General features: G+C 40.8%; 1 protein-coding gene and 1 pseudogene across 1 annotated transcript in view; one reads left to right on the top strand and one right to left on the bottom strand.

The window, feature by feature from the left end:
• Positions 1 to 23,399, bottom strand: part of JADE1 (jade family PHD finger 1) — a 195,737-nt gene that overhangs the window by 69,918 nt on the left and 102,420 nt on the right. The gene's annotated exons all lie outside the window — the stretch shown is intronic.
• LOC132519511 (hsc70-interacting protein-like) lies at positions 5,137 to 6,236 on the top strand (annotated as a pseudogene).

Below are 23,399 nucleotides of genomic sequence, written 5' to 3'. Positions count from 1 at the left end.
TGAAAGGAAGAGCTGGCAGAAAACCAACAGAGCAAAGTCCTCTGGGGGGAAAAGAAAGCAGGCTGGTTAGTTAACTTGTAGGTCTGTAAGGTGGGCAGATTTCTTTAAAAAGCAAACAAAGCAATTTTAGACTTGAGAGACTTAATTGGCATCCAAGGCCAAGAATATGAATAATGTTATATAAAAACCTTGCTCAAGTGAGAATTCTGCAATCCAAGCATTCTGACTCTAATAGCTAAAATTTAAGGGAGAAGAATATAGAAAAGGCTGTTTATTTTCCAGTCATATATTATAATATGTACCATTCATGGTATCAAGATTTAAATCTCATCTTTTGTTTTCATCATCATGGCAAGAAAAGTTTGATGCTTTTCAGAAGTTCGATGTCTAAGAAAATAAAAAGTTAAGCTGCTTTTGTAGGTTACAGACAGTGCTAGGATACTAGAATGCATTTGTTCTTCCCTCCGTAAAATGAGAAACTTCATCTATGCATATAGTAAAATTAGGGAATTAATAGTAGCTTAATACAATTCCAGATGACTTTGCTAGTGAATAAGGAATAGCATATACTAATAGAATTCAAAGAAAATTAAAAATCTATTTGTTTTAACCCTTTCCTTTTCTTATAACTCTCTCAGTCCACCTAAAATATTATCAGTGAAAAGAAAGAAAGGCACACAGGAAGAAAAACAACAAAGCAAGAGCCTGAGGAAACTATACCTATGTCATCCTCTTTCAAATTATAAGTTTCATTGTAAGTATCATTGGATGGACAAAGATTTATGTATAAAAATGCCCATTTCTGGGTTATTAATTTCATTACAACAAAAAATGGGAAACAATCTAATGTCCAAAAATAGGAAAATGTTTAAGTATTTTACGGTATGTTGATATGGCGGAATGTTTTGCAGCCATTTAAAGAAGTCATATTTTCAAATAGCAAAAATTAAAGAGTGAAATACCTACTAATCGTGGGAATAAGGAGGAAAGGGAACTCTCATACAAGGCCAGTAAAAAAGTGAATTGTTACAGCCTTTTAGGAAAGTAACCTGGCAATATCTATTAAAATTAAAGATACATTATCCAGACAAAGAACCTGATGTAGGTAAGGAATATTAAAAAAAACAAAAGCAGGACTTCCCTGGTGGTGCAGTGGTTAAGAATCCGCCTGCCAATGCAAGGGACACGGGTTCGAGCCCTGGTCTGGGAAGATCCCACATGCCGCGGAGCAACTAAGCCCGTGCACCACAGCTACTGAACCTGCGCTCTAGAGCCAGTGAGCCACAGCTACTGAAGCCCGCGCTCCTAGAGCCCGTGCTCCACAACAAGACAAGCCACCGCAATGAGAAGCCCACGCACCACAACGAAGAGTAGCCCCCGCTCGCCACAACTAGAGAAAGCCCGCGCACAGCAACAAAGACCCAATGCAGCCAAAAGTAAATAAATAAATAAATAAAATAAAAATTGGGTTTGTTTAAAAAAAATTTTAAAAAAAACAAAAGCAAAAGCAGGTGAGGCCTATGCCATGGAATCCTCTTACACAAACGTAGAATACTTTTCATGGAAGTAATCCCAACTGAAAGAGCCTACTTCCAACTCCCTAACCACTCATAATGTCACTGGGGTCCACCACTGTGGGATCCTCAAGCCTTGCCTTTCTCTTTAACCCCAGCCCTATGGGCAATACTATCTCTCATTTGGCAACCACTCAACGATGTTAAGGGACCACCCATATTGTTCAGCCCCCTACACACTTCCCTTTCTTCACTGCTTCCTCCCACCCACCACATATTAATTGCCAAGTCTGGTTAACTCTGAATTTATGATACGTCTCCCACTTGTCCCTTCCTCTTCTTCCTATACCATCTATCCTGACTCAAGATTGTATTACATATCACTTGATTATCCAATGGTACAACTGGTTTTCTTTCCTCCTTAGCCCTCCCTGCTCCAATTTATTTTACACACTGTGACCAAAGCAATCCTTCATGAAACTCTGGCCATGATGCTCTCCTGCATAGAGCACTGGATGCCTCCTCTGTGGGTAGAGAGCAAACCTCAGCATACTCAACACAACACTCCACGTCCTCAAGCACCTGGCTCTAAACATGGCCTGAACTTGCAGCCCCAGTACCTTTGCGTGTTGAATGGTATACTGTGTTGACTAGTATCTCCCCAAATTCATGTCCACCTGGACCCTCAGAATGTGACCTTTCTTATTAGGAAACGGGGTCTTTGCAGATGTCATTAGTTTAGATGAGATCTTGCTGGATTAGCGTGGGCCCTAAACCCAATGACTGACTTCTCATCCTAATGAGAAGGCCACATGAAGACACGGAGAGACATACAGAGGGAAGATGGCCATGTGAAGATGGAGGTAGAAATGAGAATGATGCAGCTACAATCCAGGGAATGCCAAGGACTGCCAGGAGCCACCAGAAGCTAGGAAGAGTCAAGGAAGTATTTCCTGGCAACTTCAGCAGGAGGTGATGATACCTTGATAGAGGATTTATACCTTCCAGAACTATGAGAGAATAAAGCGTTCCTTTAAGCCACCAAGTCTGTGATAACTTGTTACAGCAGCAATTGGGAACTATGCTAAAACCCATGGGAAGGGCAGCAGGGTCAGGCACTAGACAGGTGCCATTTCGAAGAGCAGGGCATCCTGTGACAAAGAGCAGCCCCTGTTGTGGCGCTCAGGACTGCTGAGGCTCTCCGCAGGCACCTAGACGCCATCCCAGGCAAAAAGCAGGAACTGGGAGTTGAACTTTCATGGAAGACACAAAAATACACTTAATAGGAAAATTTTTTTTTTTGCGGTACGCGGGCCTCTCACTGTTGTGGCCTCTCCCGTTGCGGAGCGCAGGCTCCGGACGCGCAGGCTCAGCGGCCATGGCTCACGGGTCCAGCCGCTCCGCGGCCTGTGGGATCTTCCCGGACCGGGGCACGAACCTGTGTCCCCTGCATCGGCAGGCGGACTCTCAACCACTGTGCCACCAGGGAAGCCCCAGTTAATAGGAAATTTAAGAGCATTCCTGCCCACAACCCAGCTGGGTAGGGTGTTCAGGCATAGTTCAGTTATAGTAAATTAAAAACTTCAATATTACAACCCAAAGCTAAATGTGAGACTGTGCCACCCATACTAATCAATGTTTGGCTGTTTTTTTGTTTTATATCTGTAAGTCATATCACTACAATGTGGTGAATTTGCAGCTTTTACGTCCAGGACCCTCTGATGTTCTTTATTGTACTCTCTGCTTAATGCAGCCACAATTAGTCCTGCAGGTCCATTAGAAGTCCCTTGGACAATCAAAGGGCAAGTTAATAAAGACCATTGTACCATGTGCTCAGCTTCTTTGGAGAGAGCGAGAATCATGCTGTGGGTTGGTATTAAGGCTAGTGACGCACTTATTACATGCACAGAGCACAGTGAGATCAAGGAGGTGGGAGGGGGGAACAGGCAATCCAGGTGGAGGCCTGGCTCCCTGCCCTCTGCCTCACCCCTTCCGGCCCTGGCAGGGAGAGCTTATACTGGTGGACCAGCTCAGCCATCAGGCAGGAACAGGAGTCAGGCCCAAGCCTAGTCAGGCAAGACTTGGCCCATCAGCCAAAATCTCCCTTCTCCCCCTTCCCCCACTGCCATCCAAGTAAAGTGAATCTATTTACTTAAGGTTAACTTTTGTGCATTCAAGGAAAAGTATTCGAAAGTTACTTTGGTTTTGAAAAATTAATGCTTGACTTTACAAAATCAAAACCCAAGGAGATTTTCCTGTAAGCTTATAAATTTATAAAATTGTATAGATATAGCTAAATTTAAACAACCCCTTGTAAAGGGGCTTTTTAAAATATATATAGTTATTTTTGTATTTGACTTGGCTGTACTGGGTCTTCATTGCCGCATGCAGGATCTTCGATGAGACGTGCGGGATCGAACCAGGGCCCCCTGCATTGAGAGCGCAGAGTCTTAACCACTGGACCAGCAGGGAAGTCCCTCTAAGGGGACTTTTGATGAATGTTTGGTCACAGTTAATTAACCTACTTTAAATATTTTAACTACATTTATAAATTTAATATATTCAATTTATTTTTTTTTAAGTTCTTCCGTTGTCTGACCAAAACACAAACCAAAACCAAAAAACACTTTCCAAGTACTTAAGTAATTCACATATATCTAATAAATTAATCTTATAAATATGTTAATTTTAAGTTTATAAAATGTCTAATAGTGTATTTACATTTGAAAGATGTCCACTTAAAATCACAAATGTAAATCAATTACTTAGTTACACATTTTAAATAAGTATTACACATACAATGTGTCATTCCAATAGGTCGTATTCTCCTAAACATTATAAAAACTTAAAACACTAAATATACAGATTCCTTTACACAAAAATACTAGTACCATGTGTGTGATTTTTAGAACACTACTATATTTAATTGTAAGCCTTCTCAATGTTTTAAAAAATGCTTATTGCTTTAAAAAAAGTTTATCTTCTCAAGTTGTTCTGATGATATTTCTAAAGCTGGTTGAATTGCCCATGAGGTCTGGAGTCACGAGTATCTAGGGGAATTTTTCTCATACACCACTACGAAGATGAGTCCCTTTATACTACTAATATATCATAAACTACAAAACTTAAAAAGGGAGCTGACACCAGCCTCCAAAAGGGCCTCCGACGATGCTCTCCTCCTGTCAGTCACTTCCCTGTGTAGACACTTCTACTCTGAATGAGGCGAACCTGTAATCAATAGGATAGTGTGGAAATGATGGAGAGTGACTTCTGAAGCTAGGACATAAAAGACATTGCTTCTTCTACCTTGCACACTCTTGGATTTTTTTTTTTGTGGAGGAAGCCAGCTACTCATGCAGCCCAGGGAGCCGTCTACGTGGTAAGGAACTGAGTCCTCCTACCAACAGCCAGCATTAACTTGCCATGTGGATGAATCACCCATCTGGGAAATGGATTCTCTAGCCCCAGTCAAGCCTTCAAAAACTGTAGCCCTGGCCAACATATTGACTGCGACTTTAAGAGGGACCTGGACTCAAAACTAAACAGCCTCACCCTTCTACATAGTCACGCTGAGCTAGCGCCCTGGGCTGGAATCCGACCTCAGCCTCGGCCTTGCCAGCCCATGGACCTTCCCAAAGTGAGCAAGCTTTGAACCTTCGTGAAGATGTGTAAGCAGGATGCCAGTGTCCTGAACACTGAAGAAATGCACTTCCTGAGGGAGCGTGTGGAGGTCATTGGAGGAAAAATACCACCTGCTACTCATAAAACTAAATCAGCACATACCAAGAAAGAAAAACCAGATAGTGAGAAATCAGAGGAAAACATAAAGACAGATGAAACATCAAGTGAGGAAAGTGATCTAGAAATTGAAGGTGCGATTGAACCAGACACGGTTGCCCCCTCAAGAAATGGGAGATGCAAATGTTGAGATAACTGAGGGGATGATGCATGAGGCAAAGGATAAAAATGTGGCTGCCATTGAGGCCCTAAATGATGGTGAACTACAGAAAGCCATTGACTAGTTCACAGATACCATCAGGCTGAATCCTTGCTTGGCCATTCCATATGCCAAGAGAGCCAGTGTCTTCATCAAATTACAGAAGCCAAATGCTGTCATCTGAGACTGTGACAGAGATATTGAAATAAATCCTGATTCAGCTCAGCCTTACAAGTGGGCCGGGAAAGCGCACATACCTCTGGGCCATCGTGTAGAAGCAGTCCGTGATCTTGCCCTTGCCTGTAAACTGGATTATGATGAAGATGCTAGTGCAATGCTGAAAGAAGTTCAACCAAGGGCCCAGAAAATTGCTGAACATCAGAGAAAGTATGAGGGAAAACATGAAGAGCGAGAGATCAAAGGAAAAAGAGAAAGGCTGAAGAAAGCTCGGGAAGAACATAAGAGAGCCCAGAGTGGGGAATAAGTCAGAAGACATCAGGAACTCAGTGTGGCTGTTTTTCCGTGGCTTTCCTGGGCCGACACCTGGTAACTTTCCTGGAGGAACGCTTGGAATGGGAGGGGGTATGCCTGGAATGGCAGGAATGCTTGGGCTCAATGAAATGATTAGTGATCCAGAGGTTCTTGCGGCCACGCAGGATCCAGAAGTTATGACGGCCTTCCAGGATGTGCCCCAGAACTTGGCAAATATGTTGAAAAATCAGAGCAACCCAAAGGTTGTGAATCTCCTCAGTAAATCTTCAGCCAAATTGGGAGGTGAAGCCTAAGGCTCTTCTGACAAATAAAGCCCATGAAGGAAAGATCACCTAATGGATGTCGCAATCATACAAACCAGTGTACCTCTGACCTTCTCATGAAGAAAGCTACGGTGCTTTGAAAATAATCTCTCTCCCTCTGTCCCAAATGCAGTTGAAACAATTTACGGTGGTTTGCTATTAGAACAATCATTCAGATAACATTTTCCTACTGGGAATTAAAAGCTTTATAAACACTTTTTAAACCTGAAAAATATTAAAACAACAACTATTAAGCCCTTCCTGCCGAAAAACAAAAACCACCAAGCTGTTCCCCAATTCCCGATCCACAGAAACTGTGTAAGATAATAAACATTTATATTGTTATTAATATAAATTTTGGGGTAGTTTGTTATGTAGCAGCAGATAACTAACATCCCTAAATCCAAATCATATCATTAGCTAATTCTCAAGCCTCATTAGTTCTTAGAAACCTCCAGTCAGGTGACTACACCATTGCTTGGATTCAACTATTTATTGTTTCATCTCATCCTCAACATTTTTTTTTATTCTCTCTATCTGTTGGGTCCACCATCATACAGAAACTTTGAAGTATATCTAATTCTGCTTCTCATAAGCCTGTTCCTGACTCTATCACAAATTCAAGGAACTACATTCTACTGCCACCTATCATCACAGCATCCTCCACTGGACTAGATTGAAAGTTTATATTTTAACAATAAAAGATGGAAGCATCTTTTCCAGAAATCCGCTGCTGAAATACCCAAGAAGTCTAATAAACATCTCAGACTTAACATGGTTAAAAAAGAGCTCCTGATTTTCCTCTCCCCTAGCCTATTCATCCCAGGCTTCCGCAGCTCCGTAAATGACAGCATCACCCACCCAGATGCTTATAGGAAAAACCTAAAAGTCATTCTTGATTCCTCTCTTCTTCTCACACGATCAACAATGGGGTTCCCTCAGCTTCTACCTCCAGAGTATATCCTGAATTTGTTGACTTCTCTTCACCTCCATATGCTATCTCCACACCATCTCCAATCTTTCATCTCCATCTCCTTAGCCTAGACTATGCCATCATCTTTCCCCAGGACACTGCAAAGATCCTCCTAACTGTAACCCCTGTTGCTTTTCTACATACACATTCACGTTCAGGTCTTTGTGTGACATATTTTCTTTCTCCTGGGTAAATAGCTAGATGTGAGATTGCTGAATCCTATGGTAAGTGCCTGTTTAATTTTATGAGAAACTGCCGAACTATTTTCGATCTTGCACTCCCGCCAGTAACATCTGAGAGTTCCAGTTGTTCTGCATCCTCTGCAGCACTTGGAATTTTTAAAAAATCATTGTAGTACGTGTGTAGTAGTCCTTTTTCATTTTTTGAATTGAGGTAAAATCCACATACGATGAGATGTACAGATTCGAAGTGTACAGTTCAAATGAGTTTTGATAAACGTGTATACTCATGTAATCAAGATGAAGTACACTTCCATTACCCTAATAAATTCCCTACTAACCCCCTTCCAGTCAGTCTCTACCCCCTAGAGGCAACCATTTCTGATTGTTATTCCTCATAAGAGGGTTAGTATAGTATACATGCTTTTGTGTCTGCCTGATTTTGTTCAACATAATGGTTTTGAGATTCATCTATGTTATTGCATGTATCAGTCATTGTTTTTATTGCTGAGTAGTATTTTATTTATATGAACACATCACAGTTTGTTTATCCATTCAACGTTTGATTGACATTTGGGTTATTTCCAGCAATTCCATTCCGAGGTATTTACCCAGGAGAAATGAAAGCATATGTCCACAAAAAGACAACAATCACCTGCTTCCTCTCTTGATCCACTAAATCCATTCTCCAGATAGAAGCTAGAGGGATCTTTTAAATAAATTACTGAAATCCCATCTCTCCTCTGCTTAATACCCTTCAGTGACTTCCCATTCCACTTAGGAGAAAACACAAACTCCCTACCACAGCCTGTGAAACACAGACATCACTGATTCTCAACCCTGGCTGCACAGAGGAATCCCCTGGGAACTTTTGTTGCTTGGGCTCCACCTCAGATCAAGTGAATCAGAATCTCTGGAGGAGGGTCCACATAGTTTTTAAAGCTCCCCAGGACATTCTAACAGGCCTCCAGGTTTGCAAGGCCTTGCCCGGGGACCTGGCCTGTGGCTCTCCCACTTTATCTCATGCCACTCTCCCCGTTGGGTGCTGTAATCCAGCCACGCTGGCCTCCTTTCAGCCCTGTGAACACAGCGATTTTATCCCTACCTCAGGGGCTTTGTACTAGTGTTTCTTCTGTCTGGAATGTTCTTTAGATCTTAGTGTAACTGGTTCTTGTGATTCAGGTCTCAGCTGAAATGTCACCTGCTTAGAGGGACTTTTCCTGCCCACCCAACCTAAATGAGCCACTCTGGAGCATGTCACTTGTTCAAATGTTCTATATCACATTTATGTCCAATACTGTCCTGTTCAAGCATTTTTCTTTGTGTTGATTGTCTGTCTCCCCCCTCTAGACTGTAAATCCCATGAGAACAGGGACATTGCCTGCCCTGTTCTCCACATATCCTTAGTATTTATAATCATGCCTGGCACATAATAGAAGTTTCAGAAATATTTGTTGGAAGCATGAAAGAATACGCGTATAAAACGTACATATTACCTGGGAGAGAGGGCAAAAGTCCACAAGGGGTCTTCTTTCTTCCTTTCCCCCAGGTGTTACCATGAGGTGGTTGATTTACAGGAGAATGGAGAGACTCTAAGGGGATTAAACCCAGATACTCAGAGTTCATTAGGTCCTAAAAGGCAGAAAGATTGTTTTTGGCTTCTAGTATCTTAACTTCAGTCCTAACCTGAGGCTGTTCACATCGTAGATACTCAGTAAATATATTTCTATTAGCAGTGAAGTGACTATGATCTGCTTGGAGGGGCTAGAAGGGATGTGGGAGGAGGTGATGGGAGGTGGAATGTGTAAGTAGGGATTAGGGGATCATGAGAAAAGGAGACAGAAATATATTTATGCCTTTATATTTACTTAAGGGAGCTGTCACCATTTCAAAGCATGAAATTCAGTTTATTCTAGCCAATTGGATCTCAAAACACTGTCCTATTCTACACGTAGTTTCTCTTTGTAAGCAAGGCAGTATGTTAAAACAAAGTTTTAAAGAAATTTTAAAAGAAAGGAGAGAAAAAGGAAAAAGTGATACAGGGAAGAAGAAAGGAGGGAACCAGGAAGAACGCAGGAAGATCTTCTTTGCGCTACCCACAGTACTAGGCACGTTCAGGGATTTACTTATTTATCACAACCCTATGTGAAATAAATATACTCATTTTACTGATGAGGAAACTGAATGAAGCTTAGAGAAAAGTAACTTCCCTTTTAAATATTCTTACCACTTAACTGTTAAAATAGATAAAAATATTCAAGATATACACAGCAAATATGCAGATGACATTGACATTGGAAATGCCATCTGACGTAAGCAAATAGATCAAAGATTCAAATTAGTCTTGTCAGGCTAGAACACTGGATTAAAACCAAGGGTTAGATACAATGTAGTGGATAAACTAAATCTTGCGGTCAGCTACACAGGTACAGAAAGAAGGAGCCCTAGTTTGGCTGGAGTTTGTCTAAAAACATCTTATTTGGTTGACTGCTAGTTTAATATAAGCCAATAGTAGATGCTAAAAATGTGAAGAGGACACCCCCTAAGTATCTCTTGACAGTTCTTACCTTAAACGACTTCTTTTCAGTATTTACCGCTGGAGATATTTAAAAACTTCTCTTCTCTCCTGGCTTCTGTTACATCTGATTATCTTTCCATCTCTGAAGCAGTTCCTCATTAATACTAACACTAATAAGACAATAGCGCTCATTTATTAAGGTTCTGTGCCAACTACACAATTACTGTATTTAACTCCCTCTAATAGCACTTAATGAAATAGCATAATTATTTCCATCATCTTATAGATGAGGAAACTTAGGTTTAAAACATCTAAGTGATTTTCTCAAGACCAGACAGCTAATAGCGTTTGTAACGCTCAACTCCAGCAGTCTGACTTGGAGCCGCACCCTTCTAACCACTGTCCCTGCTGCCCCAGAGTTTCTTTCAGAGCTTCCTTTTCCTTTGCTCATCCCTTTAAGTGTCAGTGTTCCTTACCGTCCAGTCCTCAGGTCTCAGCTCATCTCACTTCATTACCTCTCTGGTTAATCATCAGTAGACATGGGACTTTTAACTGACAACTTCTACATTGATGAATCCTATGACTGCCACCAATAGTTGCCGCCCTAATGGCACTTACCCTTTCCACTGCCTTCCTTGCTAGTAGGTGCCTCTGTAAGCTTCAGAGGAGGCTGGATCCAGCCCCAACCCTGGCCCCAGAGACAGAATCATGATTGGTTTAAACCAGGCATGATGCTTACCCTGCCCCCTCTTTTCAGTGACTAGTCTAAGTACTGGAAGAGAGTCAGCTGAGAGATTCTTGAGAAGTTATCCTGGCTCTTAAACAGAAATATTCATCAGCAGGTAATCTCTTTTCTATCACCTTGTTGTGTCTGCATGTGCTGTGGAGAACTAAGTCAGCTATCTTGGAGCCTTTACTAATTTTCAAGAGTATAAAGGGCTCCTGAGAACAAAATGTTTGAGAACTGCTGCCTAGTCCATGCCAGTATCATCTTTCGCTAGGTTATTGAAACGGTTTCCTAAATAGTCTTTCTACTGCTAAGCTGAGCATGGCCAACGCCAATAAACCCATTCTCTGCATTGCTACCAAGGTGATCTTACTAAATGCTAACCAGACTCCTACTTAATCCATCAATGGCTCCCTGTTGCTCTCAGTTTAGCATCTAACACCCTACTTCTCTTGGGTTTTTTTTTTAAACATCTTTATTGGAGTATAATTGCTTTACAATGGTGTGTTAGTTTCTGCTTTATAACGAAGTGATTCACTGAATCAGTGAATCAGTTATACATAAACATATGTTCCCATATCTCTTCCCTCTTGTGTCTCCCTCCCTCCCACCCTCCCTATCCCACCCCTCTAGGTGGTCACAAAGCTCCGAGCTGATCTCCCTGTGCTGTGTGGCTGCTTCCCACTCCTCTCCTCTCACACATCTGTTCACCCCAGCCATTCACAGGTAATTGCAGTTTCCTATCAGAAATGATACTGCCTGTTGTTTCCATCCCTTCCCACCTTTTTTTTTTTTTTGGTGTTTGGAGCAGAAGACATTTATTACAGTGAATTGGTTACACAGGTGATGGAAGAGCTAAGTCAATCAGGATGGTGAGGCAAGCAGAAGTGAGCAAGCCACCACCAATGGCAAGTTCTGGGCATGGAGGAATGAAAGGAGGAAGCGATGTCACCAGACCCCCAGGGTCAAGGTTACCCAGGGAAAGCTAGAACCATGGTAGACGTGTTCTGCATGTTCTGGGACCATGAAGGAGCCAAGCCACTGCCAACAGTGCCTTCCAAAGCTGAGCTTCCTAATCTGCTCTTAAGTCCACACTGTCACATCCTATCCCTTCATCCTCTAGCTAGCTAACTTCTACTTTTCCTTTAAAACTCAGATCAAGGGTTGTTTTCTACAGGAAGCTCTCTCAGCCCACAGTGTAATTTACTGTCCCTCTCTGTGCTTCCAAAGCGTGATTTATCAAAGCGGTCACCAGAAAGTACTGGGACCACTGGTTTATTGAGTTTCCCCCTAGACAATAAGCTCCTTGAGGACTGGGACAGCCTCTCTTTTCTTTGTATCATTTCAGCACAGGGCAATGTCTGACTATAGTGTTGGGGGCTATTATATGTGCTCAGAAAATGTTTTGCAAACATATTAATGAATTAACTCTAGGTAATTTGCTTCTGGGATGAGTTTCATTTTCTGAACCATTTGCTTTGTGTATGTGTGTGTGTGTGTGTGTGTGTGTGTGTGTGTGTGTGTCCAAGGCCTGGACTTTTCAGGGCATTTTCCTTCACACACAAGCTTCTTCATATAGCCCTTGAGAGGAAATGTTATTTCATTTCTTAATACCGTCTCTATACTGTGGGATGTATAAAGATGCTTTCTGGAGCCCAAGTCTCATGGTCCCCTTCAAACTGTGTTTCCTGGAGTGGAGGCCTCAGTGGTTTCTTCCTAATTCTCACACTTGGAACACTCAATTTTAATTTTACAAACCACCTTCCAAAGAAACCAGAAAACTGTTCTGTCAGTCTTATACATTTTGTGCTTTTCCTTTTTTCTTTTTTTTGGCTGTGCCATCCGGCATGCGGGATCTTAGTTCTCTGACCAGGGATCGAACCCGTGCCCCCTGTGATGGAAGAGTGCTGTCTTAACCACTGGACCGTCAGGCAAGTCCTCTTTTGTTCTTTTTCATAACCTTTTTTCTTCCACTTTGGATAAAAATAATAGGTAACAAAGACTTAATTATATTTTGGGAGTCCCTTCTTTCCTTTCAGAAATGGCCACTAATATTAGCGCCTTGCCATTTTTTTGAGACAGTCTGTGCATGCACAAGTATGAAGGAAAGCTTTCTGGACAGTAGGAGGACGGTGAGCATGGTATGAGGATGAACAAACTGTCAGCGGACAGTCCTTTTTTTTTTCTTAACAGCTTCATTGAGATATAAATCCCATACCATACCATCCACCCACTTAAAGCGTACAATTCAATGGGTTTTAGTATATGCACAGGTGTGTACAGCCATCACCACAACTTTAGAACATTTGCATCACCTCAAAAAGACACCTTGTACCCTTGAGCTAATCTTCCCCACACCCACACTTGTCCCTTTCCCCGTCAGCCCTAAAACTACTAATCTACTTTCTGTCTCTGTAGACTTCCCTGTTCTGGACTTTCATGTGAATAGAATGATACAATACGTGGCCTTTGAGGACTGGTCTCTTTCTCTTGGCATAATGTTTTCAAGGTTCATCCATGTTGCAGCATGTGTCAGTACTCCATGTCTCTGGACAGTCCTTTCTAAACACCAAAACTGGACTGGCCCAGCACTGTCACTGGAGCCATCAGTGTGAATGTCTTTGGTGAGAAGATTTTCCGTTGTGGTTCCTTGCTGGTGAATCTCATTGGAGCCTGCTACGCGTGCCTCTTTACCTAAGCCACCACTATCAGCTGGCATTGGGCCTTATATGAAAATGAGGAAATTAAAAATTAATCAAAATTACAGACAGAATCCGCCAAACCACTGTATGACTTTTGAGCAATAGAATTCATACGGAAACCACCTCAGACTGTTTCTTCATACAGTTCTAGTGGACTCTCTAGGTATGTCCAGCGAGGAAGTCCAGGCTAGTGATAGGGCCAAGGCCTATGTGATTGTTGTCAGTTCACTGGTTCTCAGTGTGGTCCACCAGACCAGCAGCATCAGTATCAGCTAGGAACTTGTTAGAAATGCAGATTCTCAGGCCCACCTCCTAAATCAGAAACTCTGAGAGTGGGGCCCAGTAAATCTGTTTCAACAAGCCCCCAAGTGATTCTGATCCACACTCAAGTTGGACAACCACTACTGGTTAGTTAACTGGTATAGTACTATCAGCATTGGCACATGAACACAAATCAATTACTGACTCATACCCTGTTTTGTATCAAGTGTATATACTCCATGGATGAAGAAAAACTGTTGGGGTCTAAGGAGTAGATTATGTTACCTATGCTGAATTTCTATGCATTGATATGACAGAAAACTTATTTTATTACTCCCCATTTCCCATCTTTATTTCCTTTTAAAACAAGGTCTTGATAAAAACTTACTTAAAAAAAATCCTGATAGACCTACTAGAGAATGGACTTGAGGATATGGGGAGGGGGAAGGGTAAGGTGAGATGAAGTGAGAGAGTGGCATGGACTTATGTATACTACCAACTGTAAAATAGATAGCTGGTGGGAAGCAGCCGCATAGCACAGGGAGATCAGCTCGGGGCTTTGTGACCACCTAGAGGGGTGGGATAGGGAGGGAGGGAGGGAGGGAGACGCAAGAGGGAAGAGATATGGGGATATATGTATATGTAGAGCTGATTCACTCTGTTATAAAGCAGAAACTGACACACCATTGTAAAGCAATTCTACTCCAATAAAGACGTGAAAAAAATAAAATCCTGATAAACTTGTTGCCTTTATAGTTTATTTCCACTTCGGACTGAGCATACCTTGTAGGTAGCATGCCTAGAAGATGGTACTTCTACAAATCTTGGTTCAGGAAAGAATAATTCCTATATGCACTCATATCAGACACAGGTCTCTAGAGGCTGTTTTTCTGAGTGAATGTTCTGTCAGCATAGAGACAATTATCAGGGAGTGCATTTTTAAAGCAATTGGTAACCTGATGCCTGTATTGATAAAATACCCAAGAGTTCGCTTTGAACACACCCAGGACTTTATCTAACCTTTGTTGTTAAGACCAAACACTTTTTAGATAGTCTGGGGATAGTTGTTATCTCTTTCAGAAAGAGCACAGGAATGGTCTATTCTCAGTTAATCTGGATAGATTTGACTAAGGGTTAGCAGTTTCGAAATTCTGTTAAAATGTGCCTTAAATACTTAGACAAAAGTACAATTCTTGATAAAAAGCAATTTTATTTGTCAGAATGCACTGTTGTGTAATCCTTTTGAAACAGTATTATTTCATCAGCATCCATTTTCATTTTGCTTTAAATACCATTAAAATTGATTTTTAAAAAGTCTTAGACACATAGATAGAATCCTGTCATGAGGTGTTTAACTGTACACGGCCTTACGCTGTTAATTATTATTTCATGTATCTCTGTCTCATCCCTCAACTAGATTTACCCTGAAGGCTATAACAATTTCTTGTACATATGTGTTTGCTCTCATGATGTCTATCAGATATCCTAAACATAGCAGACATCTGTTAAATATGTGTGTATTGATCGATAGCTTTGATAGTAACTTGAAACACCCAGCCTCATTGTCAGGAATAGAAGCTCTCTTAAATTAGGTCAGTTAAGGAGAGATAACAACAGACCACTTCACAGATATCCAAGGACAAAAGCAAAGCACACCTAGACCACATGGGACATGGAACTGGATGTTCAGGACCCAAGGCTACTCCTTTCTTCTCAGGACCCTGGGGCTTCAGGTCTGTGCTTCTACCTGTATATCTCCTTCAGTGTCTTTAGTAGTCTGACCTCCTCTTTATTGTGGTATCTCTATTTCCTGAAAATAGGAGCTTACATTTGGCTTTGGTTTGTCACGGATCTACCCTACTATTTTATGTCAAGAGCCCATTGGCATCTAATTGGTTCAATTTTAGTGGCCCAATTCCAAATTCCATAGAGACATCATCATCTGATTAGGGTAGAGTTCAGCTCTAGTTACAATCAGCCATGAGTAGGAAGTAGGAGGTGTAGAGGAAAGCAGGTAGCATATAAAGCTATTCCTCTCCAGGAACTGTGGGTGGAACAGGTTCACTAAGAAGCGGTCTTGGACAAGGAGGTAACAGCTGACATAACCACTCCAGTTTATCTACTACACCCTAGAACTCAGACAGGTATACAAAAGTTAGACATTAGAGGAAACTAGGGTCATGGGTAAATTTCTCTTTTGATCTAGATCAGGGCTTGGCAACCATAGCCCTTGGGCCACATCCAGCTTGTGGTCTGCTTTTGTAAGAGTGAAGAATGGTCTTTACATGAAGAAGAATAGGCAATACAGACTGTAAATGACAAATGCTAAAATATTTACTCTCTGGCCCTTTACAGAAAAATTTTGCCAACCCCTGCTCTAGATGACCTTTCTTTCTTCATTCATTTCACAAATATCCACTGAATATTTACTATGTTCTAGGCACTGTTCTAAGTATTGTAGATACAGTGATGTCACAAAGACAAGCATGGTTCCTACCCTGGAAAAGCTTAGATTCTATTGTGGGAGAGAAGAGATCAAGAGTAAGTATATACAATGCTTGAAATTTTCCATGAATTAAAAGTTACAGATGGACTTCCCTGGTGGCACAGTGGTTAAGAAGCTGCCTGCCAATGCAGGGGACACGGGTTCGTGCCCTGGTCTGGGAAGATCCCACATACCGCGGAGCAACTAAGCCCGAGCGCCACAACTACTGAGCCTGCGCTCTAGAGCCCATGAGCCACAACTACTGAGCCTGTGTGCCACAACTACTGAAGCCCTCATGCCTAGAGCCCGTGCTCCGCAACAAGAGAAGCCACCGCAATGAGAAGCCCCTGCACCGCAATGAAGAGCAGCCCACCCTTTAAGCAACTAGAGAAAACCCACACGCAGCAACGAAGACCCAACACAGCCAAAAATAAATAAAATTATTTTTTTAAAAAAAGAGTAAGTATATACATTAATAAATAAATAGGACAATTTGAGATTATAAGTGCTGTGAACAAAATAAGCAGAGGATATTAATAAAGGGAGAATAACAAGGGAAGGGGACAGGTTGGGGAGATCTTATCTGTGGAGGTGACATTTATGCTAAGACCTAGAAGACAGGAAAGAACCAGTCACGAGGAGGTCAGCATTACAGCCAGAGGAAATGAAGGCAAATTCTCTGAGGCAGGTAAGAGGTTGTCTTAGTCAAGGAACCCCAAACAGGCCAGTGGTATTAGGACAGAACGTAATAGGAAATGAAGTTGGAAGGTAGGGAAGGGCTAGATCATCTACAGCCCTGGAAGGAAGCCATTAAAGATGACATGATTTCATGAATAGTATGATCTCACAAATGTTTAAAAAAGATCTCTCTGGCTGCCATGAGATAGATTATAGAGAAGCAAGAGTGAGTTCTATTAAAGAGGTTATTGTAATAGTTCAGGGGAGACATGACTGATTTAAACTAAAATGTTGTCATGAGAATGGAGAAAATTGGATGAATTAAAATATTTTGAAAGGAGAATTAATGAAACTAACACATTGGGTATGAGAAGAGAGGAAACAGCATGAATCCTAGATTTCTGTGCAGCTGGGTAGATGGTGGGTCTGGTCACCTTATCCATATCATCTTTGATAACTGAGTAACTGAGTCTCTGCAACTAAGAGTCGTGCTTATGTGTTAGAAAAATTTTCAAAGCCAGAAAAAAATTATTCTCCATATTGTATCTTCTTAACTTTTATCTACATACTTTTCTGCAAGGGATCATTGAACTAAAAAGCACTTCTAGGGGCTTCCCTGGTGGCGCGGTGGTTGGGAGTCCGCCTGCCGATGCAGGGAACACGGGTTCGTGCCCCGGTCCGGGAAGATCCCACATGCCGCGGAGCGGCTGGGCCCGTGAACCATGGCCGCTGAGCCTGCGCGTCTGGAGCCTGTGCTCCGCAGCGGGAGAGGCCACAACAGTGAGAGGGCCGCGTACCGCAAAAAAAAAAAAAAAAAAAAAAGGACTTCTATAGCAAACTCCAGACTATCCACTTGGAAAACTGTAAGTAGTTTTCCCCTCTTCAGAATAATAGCTTGTGTGTGCTTTCTGACAGTGGAATGACCTCTCAGGGCTGCCATTTTGTCCCTTGATGTCATGACTCTGTTTCTCCCTTTGGGAGATTGCTGTGAAAAGGCAGAGAACCATGGGTCACTGTCTAGTAGGGGACGGCTGGCCTGCTCCCTCTTCCCCATCAAGGGCTATGTGCAAAATGAGAGTGGCATTAGCCTAGAGACACTGAGATTTGTTTTGAAGCAGTTAAAGAGGAAGCGAATGCTCAAGGGAAGCTTTAAATTTCTTCCTACTTACAGAAGTTGAATTGTAAGAGCTATCTCTCTACCATTAATCACCAGGTCTAGTGTGAAGCCAGCCAACTTCAGAGAGTTAGTTAAAAGAATTGACTAATGACTCAACTTTCTCCTTATCTCCCTCTCTCTTCAGGTTTGATCTCACCAGACACTCAGGCTGCACTTACCCGCTCTTACTAGAGCCTTTCCAGTGTACTGCAGTGCCCAGGAAGCTCTGTGTTTGGAGGTCTGTCCTGTAGCACTGTCCAACCGAATGATGGAGAACTTCAGTGCCCAGCCTGGGCCGTGAGTGGAGCGGAGGGTGGAAGAGTGCTAGGTCTCTAGAAATGTCCGAGTCGATGGTGATGGTTTAGTCATGACCTAGAATCTCCGGGAGGTCTTGATCATTTTATTTTAACAATTGGACCCTTATAATATAGAGAATGTCTTTTGAAGTTAGTTCTTCTAAAAGTCTGCTTTGGTCTCCACTCACTGACTCCTGGAAGGATTTATTTTAGAAATAAGATTTCATGGTTATCCCTTTTGTTCCAACTTCAATGATTAAAACATCCAGGAATGTGTTTTGATTCTACTTCTTTGTAGTTATTTTATCATGGATCTTTCTGAGTCTTAGATTATATTAAGCAGTTATTAGTCACTTTCAATCCACAGATTCACTGCATAATCCCTGATTAAAACCAATTATTACTCTCTCAACGATATTCCATAAGAGCTAGCTGTTCGATCACACTTATCTCCAATGATCCACTCTCCTCCCCAAATAGGGAGTTCCCTCCACTCCCCTCCACCATGGCTGCATGCTTCCAGGAGGTCCTTTGCCAGCATCTAGTCAGATATATCTTAAGTAATGAAGTCAATAGGGAAAAATAAAGGATGGAAATATACCCACTTAATATCAGTGAACTTGGTTAACTACTTAAGGCCGTATCTCGAAGTAGAAGCGTGTTACAGTGTGTTTTGTAAAGCAGTGCTTATAAACCACTGAGCTTTCAAAATAACTTTTTCCTATTAAGCCTGCATTGAGAAATGGGGTTAATTTGCCCCATTAACTTTTTTGTGTGTGTGATAATTACAGGAATTGCAGATTAGCATGAGTGAACTGGCAAGGTTCTGAGCTAATAAAAATACACACAAAAATTATAACATTCAACTGCGTCAAGAGTCCTCATGAGGAAAACATTAACCATTCCTGATAGGCCAGTTTTGAGTTCAAGCTAGCACATTAATAAATATTTAGGGAAAAATCCCTTTCAAGTGACATATGGTACAACATTTCCCATAATAAAAGACACAGTTCTGCTATTCAGAGATTTGAAACTGATAGTAGATGAACTAATAAAAGATAAATTCCATGAATTAGAAGATATTTAATAAATGTTTTTTCAGGCGATAATTATAACATTTTGCCAGCCAGGCTATACAGCTCTTTACTTTATTAGAACCATATGTAAAATATTGTAATACTGCACTGAACGCTTGGAGCACATTACCATGTATTTCATGAGCATTTGCTAAGTACCTACTGAGTGCCAGCCACCATGCTAGGAGTAGGAGATGAAAGCCCCAACAGGTAATCCTGTCTGAACACTCTGCTCAGAGATCCTATGACTAGAATCACTTATGTTACTTCAGATTGGTTGAAACTATCATTCTAACTGCATGTGGTTGAACTTCAAGGATTGCAAAGGAATGAGTCCCCTGTTCTAACATTAAGAAGCCATCAGTGTACACTACTGGCCATTTCTCAGCTGTCTTGGGAATCTCTCCAAGTTCCAACTAATTATATAGTTATATTATCTACTCAAGTGTTCTAAGGCATCTGCCTTCAACATTGGCAAGCTCACTCATAACCCCAAAAGTGGGAGAAGAAAAACACTTCCTATGTCTCTGAGCAAAGATCTCTTCTGTGTTTAGCAAAAACAAAAAATAAGAATAATAAAACAAACAGACACACCTTTCCCAGCTGGAAGGGAGAAAAGGAAAATTTTACCATGTATTCCATTAACCACTGACTTCATGACCATTTTTTAAAGAACAGTTTTAGATTTGCAGAAGAATGGAGACAGAGGGTTTGTATATTACATCCCCACTCCACCCAACCCCCAAGTTTCCCCAGTTATTGACATCTTACATTAGTATGGTACATGTTACAATTAATGAACCGATATTAATACATTATTAATATCTGAAGCCCATTTTATTTAGATATCCTTAGTTTTTACCTAATGGCCTTTTTTTGGTTCCAGGATACCACATTATATTATTTGTCATGTCTCCTTAGCCACCTCTTGGCCGTAAGAGCTTCTCAGACTTTCTTTGTGATGACCTTAACAGTTTCAGGGAGTACTGGTCAGGTATATTGCAGGATGCTCTTCTACTGGAATTTGTCTGATGTTTTTCTCATGATTAGCCTGGGGTTATGGGGTGTTGGGGAGAAGTTCATTGGGGTATAGTGATGTTTGCATCACATCATATCCAGAGTACATACTATCAACATGATTTATGGCTCTTGATGTTGCCTTTGATCACCTGGCTGAGATAGCGTCTATCAGGTTCCTCCACTGTAAAGTTACTCTTTTCTCCTTTCTCCCTTTCCCATACTGCCCTCTTGGGAAGGAAGTCATTATGTGAAGCCCACACTTAAGGAATGCAGCATTATGTACCCCCTTATAGTGGGTGGAACATGTACATAAATTATCGGGAATTCTTCTGCACGAGAGCACGAGACATTTTTCTCTTCTTTCCCTTTTATTAATTTATTCAATAATTTATTTATATTAGTATGAACTCATGGATATTTATATGTCAGGCTATAATCCAAGGTACTGTACCTTATTATTTAGTTACTTGAATTGTTCCGACTTTGGCTACTGGGAGCTCTTTCGTTGGCTCCTGTGACCCTTTGACATTCCCCTTCAATATGGTGTTTTGGTTTGGTTTGTTTTTTGAGCACTTCATGACCCCTTTTCAGTCTAAGAAAGAACCTTTTATAGTCAGTCTCTAATATTGAGATTCAGGGAGTGGGAGAGATATTTGTTCAGATATTTGTGTCTAGTTTCTCAAATCCTGTGATGAAAGTGCCTGTTATTTTAGGCTCATCCAAGGATATAAACTGTCTCAGCTCTTTACCTCCCACGCCTGCCCCTGCCTGGGCATAGAAGAGAGTTAGCTATAATCCTCAGCCCATGATATATTATCATCACTAGTATAGGCAAGTTTTTGCACTTATTCTACTTATTTATTCTCTTTTGTCTCCATACTCCATTCCCATTTTTCCTTTCCTCCCCCACCCCAGGAAACTATTCTAATGTACTTAATGTGAATAATTTTGATTGTTTAAAAAGCCCTTACTTAATTATTGTTATCTTGGGAATTCCCTGGAGGTCCAGTGGTTAGGACTTGGCACTTTCACTGTCGGGGCCTGGGTTCAATCCCTGGTCAGGGAACTAAGATCAGACAAGCCTCGCAGCATGGCCAAAATATATATATATATATATATATATATATATAGTTATCTTTTACAGGTGCAACCATGGCATTGTGGATACATATAGAAAATGTGTCCATATTTTTAAGAGTATACTGTATACTATGTAGGATGAAATTATATGAAATCTTGGATTTGCTTTAAGATATTTTGACAAAGTAAAAAAAAAATTAATGAAATAATGGATAGAAGAAGCAAACATGACAAAATCTTACTACTTTTAAAATCTGAGTGATGGCTATATGTAAACTCTTTGTTCTATTCTCTCTACTTTTGACATATATGAAATTCTTCAGAATGAAAAAATGAAAAAGAAGTTCTTTCCTCCCTCTAGGTCACAAATAGTTTTCTATATTTTCTTTTATTAATTTTATAATTTCAACTTTCATGTTTAGGTTTTTAATCCAGGTGTGGCTTTAGGCAGGTATTCAGTTATATTTTTTTCTTATATAATGAGTAAATTTTCCCAAAACCATCTACTAAATTATCTTCTCTTCACGGTTTTATGGTAACTCAAAATTAGCAATAATTATCATATACACATTGGTGTATCTCTGTCTATTCTATTCTGTTCCATTCATTAATTTGTTCTTTTGCCAATACTACCCTGTTTTTATTACTAAGTCTTTGTAGTTTAATTTAATATTAAACTAAACTCTTGTTTTTAAAAGTTTAGTTAGCTATTCATATGCCATTTCCATACAAATTTTAGGTATGGTTATCAAGTTCTTTGAAAAATTTTAATAGTTTGATTAAGGTTGTACTGTTTATAGATACAATTTGAAAGAATTGACAGGTTTATAATTATTTCGTATCTGTTTTCCTGTCATACTGACATAATGAAGGAATGGTCATATATCTCTTCTATCAAAACCTGGCCAATCCATGCTGTCTATTAACAAGCTAGCATTTAACTGAATAGCAGTAAAAGTAGAATTGGTTTCAAAACACTACGTGGGTGGCAAAAATATCAGAAGTCAAAGTCAGAAAAAGATATTCATTAAACTCATAATTATTCTTGGTACTATGTACCAAAAAAGGACATAAGTGTGCATATTATATCATTTGGGGAGTTACATTTAAATGGACAACATCAAGTGCATAAACGAACAAGATTTAGCACAATAAGAAGTCAGCTAATTAGTGAATGGACCAATGTGTCTCTAGCATACAAAAGTGCAGAGTAAATGCATACTAGGGGAGACAAATGGGAGAGTGGGAAAAGAAAGGAGAGATAGCCAGGCCAGAGAAAATGTTAGAAGATATCAAGATTTATTGTTGCCTGAAAAAAGTAAGCTAAAAAGTGTATAAAATAGACTGCCATTTGTGTAAAAAAGGAAAGAAAAAGAGTGTATCTATACAATTTATATACATAAAATATCTCTGGAAGGGTACAAAAAATCTAATAGCATTGGTTGTCTGCAGGAATGGGAATGAGTTGGTTGGAATGAGAACAGAGAGGGGAGAAAGATTTCTTACTGTATACATTTTTATATAATTTAAAATTGAATTATGTAAATTACCTATTTAAAATTTTTTTTTTTAATTTTTATTTTTTTGGCGGTACACAGGCCTCTCACTGTTGTGGCCTCTCCCGCTGCGGAGCACAGGCTCCGGACGCGCAGGCTCAGCGGCCACGGCTCACGGGCCCAGCCGCTCCGCAGCACGCGGGATCCTCCCGGACCGGGGCATGAACCCGCGTCCCCTACATCGGCAGGCGGACCCCCAACCACTGCGCCACCAGGGAAGCCCTAAAATTTTTTTAAGTTGTTGGGTCAGAAAAGAAAATTTTCTGAATATTTATAATATGGAATAGGAACAGCAGGCATGCATACATACACGCTTGTACACATACATCAAAAGAATTTTGTCCCACGGTGCCACTAATTCAACCTTATATTAGTAAGAAAAGAAAGGAAGAGACCACGGTAGAAGATCCAAGTCTGTTATCAAGGCCTGTAAGCCACACAGAACAC

Source organism: Lagenorhynchus albirostris, chromosome 4 (assembly GCF_949774975.1).
Source record: "Lagenorhynchus albirostris chromosome 4, mLagAlb1.1, whole genome shotgun sequence".
NCBI lineage: Eukaryota > Metazoa > Chordata > Mammalia > Artiodactyla > Delphinidae > Lagenorhynchus > Lagenorhynchus albirostris.
The sequence above is the reverse complement of the archived record's forward strand: the minus strand, read 5'-3'. Positions and strand labels throughout refer to the sequence as shown.